Here is a 6,982-nt window from a genome sequence, read left to right as displayed (position 1 = left end):
GTTTATAATGAAGAACAATTAATTAATACTAACTAATAATATATATATATAAATATATATACATACATACATATATATATATATATATATATATATATATATATATATATATATATATATATACATAGATATATTTATGTATAAAATATATATATATGTATAAATATGCAGTTCAAGAAAAAAACATGTTTGTAGAGTGAAAAAGCATTAGTGTTTTTTTTTTAATTTTGTTGACAAAATGCAAAATCTTTTTGTAGACGCTTTTTGTCTATAAAAATTTGTTTTGGTTTCATAAACTGTTTTAAAGACATAAGAGTTTGCATATATTCAGATTCACATTTAGTCAAGTTTTTACAACTGGTTCACACTAATTGCTTATGCATACATTACTGTGAATGTTAGTCAGTCAACTGACTGTTTAAAACTTTAAACAAAAAAACTTTAAAACTTTTATGATGAGGTCAAAATAGAATTGTAACAATCTTCTTCATCCTAAGGAAATTTAATTAAAGATTAAAAATATTTCTATGATTCCACGTAATACCATTTTATCATACACATACAACTGGATAATTTGAAGCAATTTTCCACAACTGAATATGTAAATATTTTAATAAAATTTATTTATCTCACAAAATATGGTAAATATACACACATGTATAATTAAATTTTTATATATTTATTTTAAATATATATATATTTATTTTTGAATATTATATATATATATATATATATATATATATATATATATATATATATATATATATATATATATATATATATATATATATTAAAATATACATCAATTTACGTTCAGAATAGGGAACGGCCAAAGCTCAACTGTTTATTAAATAGAATCAATTATTATTATTCCATTCTACAATAAGTTATAAAATTTTAGGCAACCAATTTAAGATTTACACCATTGTAAAAATACATTTTCAGCATTATAGTAGGCTGTGTAACTATCCAAATTTAAAAAATAAAATTTAGTTAATTTAAAACTTAAAAAAAAATTTTAATCACAAAAAAGACACATAAAATGAATGTTTGAATTGGTTTAACTATTCTAGTTGTAAAAAAAAATCTAATTTAGTAGTTTATAAAAAATAGCAAAAATATATATTAATGTGCACTAACTGAAAATACACTTTAAACATGTCATAGAATTTTAGTTAAACGAAAAAGCAATGTTAACAAACATCTTGTAACAAACAATTGAGAAAATATACTAAATAAAGTAATATTATCTGCATATTAACAAAATATTTTTGAGTTTACAAAGTAATCAACATATGAAGTCCAACTTGCACTGGATTTATTCCAGTTCAATAACCCTGATGTTTGTCTGAAATTCTAAATAATGCTAAAATACAGCGATATTTATATACAGCCTGTATATAAACAAACCTGTCCTTAAAATTGTAAAATACATTACGTTACGTATCATATTATATACATAAAGGTTAAATCAGAATAGATATAGTTTTTATTTTTAAGAAACCTATTCAACTTAACCTAATCAAGATTTATTAAAAATGTGATAAATTTGTTTTTTTTTTATATTGCTTACAAGGTTAAACGTGATATCAAAGAACTTTTTGTTTATTAGACATTATAGTATCTAATTATAGGTATTTCCTCGGGAGATAATATATGCTTTTTAAAACAGTACTAAAATATTATAACTGTAACATATTAACAGGCGAGTTTCAAATCAATTATAAAAAAGTTTCCTTTTTCGTGATTAACGATGCAAAATCCAGTATTTAGGCCATCTCAAAACAAGTGGCACATACTTTCCTCAACTTGCTTGCTTCTATGTCCTCTTTCACATTATACATTTTCAAAACATTTAATCAAACATTAGTTTTAAATACACGACCACGCCATCACCGAAGTGAATTCTGGGCCTCATTTAAAAAAAATCGGAATCTATGAGACCTAATGATATATTAAGAATAGATGGTGTTCGATCGACGTCACGATGTAAACATTGTTATTCCGACGCCATCTTGGTCAAACAAATGCGCATTAGTTTTTTTTTTTTTTTTTTTTTTTTTTTTTTTTGTTCTTTTATCTTTACAATATTGTGATTCTATCTATATAACTGATACAAATTTACAATTTTTATAAAATATATGATGGCAAGAGAAAAAATAAAATCTCACAACTTTATAGAATACAAAGAATATAACTGCAGGGTATCATTATTATTAAAAGAACGCGGGAAACTTGCAGAAGACCAGATGGTCTTGTCATCAAGAAACCGCTTGTACTAGTAATTTTTTTTGTATTTTTGTTTTTACATGTTTCTAGTTTCACAAAATATAATGGTAGTTCATTTTATATTGGATTCACATATAATAAAATGTAAGATAAAAAATAATTGATAAATGCTAGATTTTGCACACATAAATATATGATTAGGCATAAATAAAATTATTTTTGATTTATATATTTTTTATATTAATATTTGTTATTGAAGTTTTTTGGGATTTTCGCTTCAACGTTAATTTTGGCTCTAGTTTCAGTATTAGTTTAGTGTAAGTTCATATAATTGTTTATATTTAAAACGAATTTTTTTAGTAAGATTTTCAAACAATTTTGGTTATCTAATTTTGTAATTATGGCATTTCTGGATATCAGTTTATTATAGAGATAGGGACCGCGATATGAAATTGTGAAACGCGATAGTTTTGTTTTTCTAAACGGTATATTAAAGTTTCCTACTTCTCGAGTGTCATATCTATTTCTATTGCTTTTAAAGAAATCATTTGAGAAATGTGATGGGACAAGCCCGAGTTTATATTTCAGCATAAACAATAAGTTTTGATAAATGTTTATTCTATAGACGTTTAGTGCATTAAGGAGTTTTAACAAAGGTTCAGCATGAGTGAATTTGTCTTTTTTATAGACAATTCTAACGGCATGTTTTTGACGTCGATAAAGTGATTTCAAATTGGATTTATTGGTACTTGCCCATGCTATATTACCATATGTATAATAGGTCTGTATAAATGAGAAATAAAGATGTTTTAGATTTTCTTGGGATAACATTGGTCTAGCTTTGTATAGCACGCCAATAAATGAGAAATAAAGATGTTTTAGATTTTCTTGGGATAACATTGGTCTAGCTTTGTATAGCACGCCAATGTTTTTGGTTATTTTTGTATTTAAATAGTCAATGTGTGCTTTCCATGAAATATTTTCGTCAATTAGTAAACCTAGAAATTTTGTTATTGAGGTTCTTTCAATATTTTTGTTTTCTATTTTTAGCAATGGTAATATATTAGGTATTTTTTTTCTTTTTTGGTTGGGATGGAATAAAATGTAATTGGTTTTTTCTGTGTTTAAAGATAATTTATTAGATTTTAGCCAGATATTAAGTTTTTCAAGTTCGATATTCGTTGTTTCAAAGAGTTCTTCGATAGACTGAGATGAATAAAATAAATTAGTATCATCTGCAAACATTATTACATCAAGTTTATTTAAGACTTTTGGAAGATCGTTAATGTATATTAAGAACAATAAGGGAGCTAGAATGGAACCTTGGGGAACGCCACATTTAATCTTAAGCAATTTTGAACAGATATTTTCATCAGTATTAACACATTGCTGTCTGTTTAGCAAAAAATTTTTAAACCAGAGTAATGCAACATTTTTTACGCCATATTTTTCCAATTTTTTTAGCAGGATAGCATGATCAACAGTATCGAATGCTTTCGATAAATCTATAAAGATTCCTAAAACAAATTCTTTATTAACAAATGAGTAGTTGATGCTATTTACAAGATCTACGATTGCATGTTCGGTTGCATGTTGCTTTTGAAAGCCGAATTGTTTTGTATTTAAGATATTGTTGTTTGTTATATATTGGTATAATTTATTATAAATTATTCGTTCGAGGAGTTTTGAGAATACAGGAAGAATTGAGATTGGTCTATAATTGTTTAGTAAGTATGGTTCTCCAGTTTTATATATTGGTACAATTTTAGCAATTTTCAATTTCTCTGGAACGGTTCCTGTTGTAATTGAAGATTTAAATATTTCGAAGAGGGGTTTCTTTATTATCGGAAAGATACTCATTACAATATTGCTACAAATTTCATCAATTCCTGGTGCTTTGTTGATTTTTAAAGAGTTTTTTGCATTTTCGAGTTCTTCATAGCTTAATCCGTTGAAAGTTAGTTCGCTATTTAGATCAGTAAAATAATTTTCAAAGGAGTTATTTGCGGTTTGAATTTTAGACGCCATGTTAGGGCCAATATTTGCAAAGAAATTGTTGAATTGTTCGGCAATAGAGTTCTGATCGTTGTGTTCTATTTCATTTATAATAATTCTATCTGGTAAGCTGTTTGTTTTTATATACTTTTTTCCGATTATTTCTTTCATGATGTTCCATGTTTTTTTGGTATCTCCATTAGTTTTTTGAAGTAATTTAGAATAATAAACTTTTTTAGAATGTTTTCTGATTTTTTCGAAAAGATTTTTATATTGTTTATAAGTAGATAGGTTTTCTTCGTTTCTGTTTTTCAAATATTTAACATATAGTCTTTGTTTAGTTTTTGAAGATTTTTTGATTCCGCTGGTGATCCATGGACAGCTCAAATGTTTTACTTTTATTTCTTTTTCTTTGATTGGAAAATGATTATTATAGTGTTTTAGAAAAATATCTGTGAAAGTATTATATGCAGAGTTTGTGTTCCCAAGGTTACATTCTTGATACACTTTAACCCAATCTACTGCCGATAGTGCGTCTTTAAAACATTTAATAGAATTTTTATTTATTTTTCTTTTATAAATTTTTTTTTTCGAGTTATTATTTATTTTTGTATCATGTTTTATTGTAAAGTAAACTGGAAAGTGATCTGTTATAACAATTTTTATTATTCCTGCTTTTAAGGAGGTATCTAGAAATGAGTTTGTTAGTATTTTATCTATAGCAGAAATAGTATTCGAGGTTACCCGTGTGGGTTTATTAATAATTGGTAAAATACAATGTTGAAACATGTTATCAAAAAATAATTTAGTGATCGGACACTCTTTGTATTTTAAACAATCTATGTTTAAGTCCCCGATACAGAACAACTTTTTTTGCTCTTTATTGATTTTAAGAAAAATTTCTTCTAGATAATTAGAACATTTTTTAATATTACCTTCAGGTGGCCTATAACAGGTAGAGACTATAATATTTTTAAATTTGGAGTTGATGATCTCTATTGTAAAGACCTCACTATCGGGGTTAGAAATGGAGTGATCTTTTCTCACTTTTATCACTTGATCATTCCGAACATAAGTTGCAATCCCTCCTCCTTTTTTGTATGCTTTCCTTTCAGAAGATAATAATTTATAATTTGGAATTTGAAAGTTAGAGTTATTTTGGATTGATTCATCAGAACACCAAGTTTCTGTTAGGCAAATCATACTGAATGAATAATTGCAATCAATTAGGAAATGTTTAAGTTTGTCAAAATTTTTATTTATGCTTCTTATATTTATGTGAATTATCGTAAAATTATTTTTATAAGCTTCAAGTTCAGTTTTGAAAGTTTCTGTTTCAAAATATCGAGAGTTAAAATTATACGTTTGAAAAATTTGCGTATCAGCGTCATTGAGAATATTATTCGCGGTTTCAAAGACATTAAAGCGCATCGTTTCAAAATCTATTGTTTTATTTTTTATTGCCATTATTTTAGAATGTAAAATTTAGAACGCGTTTACTCATTAAAACAGTTTAACGCAAGGCTAATTACTCTTATCTATTAGTGTGGTTCCTAGAGTAAAAACAGTTAAAAAGTTTATTATTTTGATTAAATTCATGTAGAATTTAATTCTCTTTCTCATGATATAATTTTTTTTGAATTTAAAAATCTCAGTATTAAATAATTAGTTTTCTAAACACTGCCGAACAAGGTAATTAACCTTAGCAACTAAGTAAATTGTAAATAACAATTTTTGTTATTTAAAATTTACTTAGTTGTTAAGGTAATTAAATTTACACAAAAATGCCATATCAGCATATATATAAAATATTTATAATCATCTTTTTTTTAGGATTGCTTATTTGTGTGCAGCAGGGGCGGATCCAGGATTTTTATTGACTGTAGCAAAAATACCATAAATATTTTTTTGTCTAAAAAAAAAAAAAAAGATCCTCGCTTTTCATATTTGCCGACAGTACGAAAAATCCAAGTTTGAATAATAGACTCTCGAATTGCTATCACTTGTCCCTAAAAGAATTCCAGTATTGGCATTGACAGCAACTGCAGTTAAAAGTACTGCTGACTTTATTATTAATAATCTTTGTATGCATAATTTAATTATTATATCATCTACACCAGAAAGAAAAAATATGAAATACAGCCTAATACATATTGACTCTAGAGATCCAGAGAAATTTTTCTACCCAGTTGTTCAACATATTCTTTTGAATACTTATTCAGCTAAAAGAACTTTAGTCTTTTCTACAACTATGACTAATGTGAGATCAATTTATTGGTATTTTCACAAAGAACAAAGAAGAGAAAAATATAAAAGCTGATAGACCATATGGTCAATTTCATTCCAAAACAGATGATGATTTTAATGATGAAAAATATAATAATAAAAAGATCAAGCTTCAATTTGTTTGTTAAAAAATATTCTTTGATCAAGCTTCATTTGTTTGTTTGAGAATATTCTACAATCCGTTTCTTCTGCTTTTGGTGTAGATATCAATATTCTTTGTGAGTTTTCTTTAAGAATTTGTGCGGCCGTGGCGCAGTGGTTAGAGCGCTTGCTTTATAAGCAGGAGATCCAGGTTCGAAACCGAGCTGTGGACAAATTTTCGCTTCACGGTAAGGAAGGAGGCGTGAACTTCCTGGTTAAATGCACTTCCGCGGTGTTCTGTGACAAGACCGTAAGGACTTCTTGGGGCACCTAAAATAAAAAAAAATAAAAAAAATAAAAAAAATTTCACGACCTCTTGATATGGCATTTA

This window comes from Hydra vulgaris, chromosome 15 (assembly GCF_038396675.1).
Source record: "Hydra vulgaris chromosome 15, alternate assembly HydraT2T_AEP".
In the NCBI taxonomy this organism is placed as follows: Eukaryota; Metazoa; Cnidaria; class Hydrozoa; order Anthoathecata; family Hydridae; genus Hydra; species Hydra vulgaris.
This window is presented reverse-complemented; position numbering follows the sequence as displayed.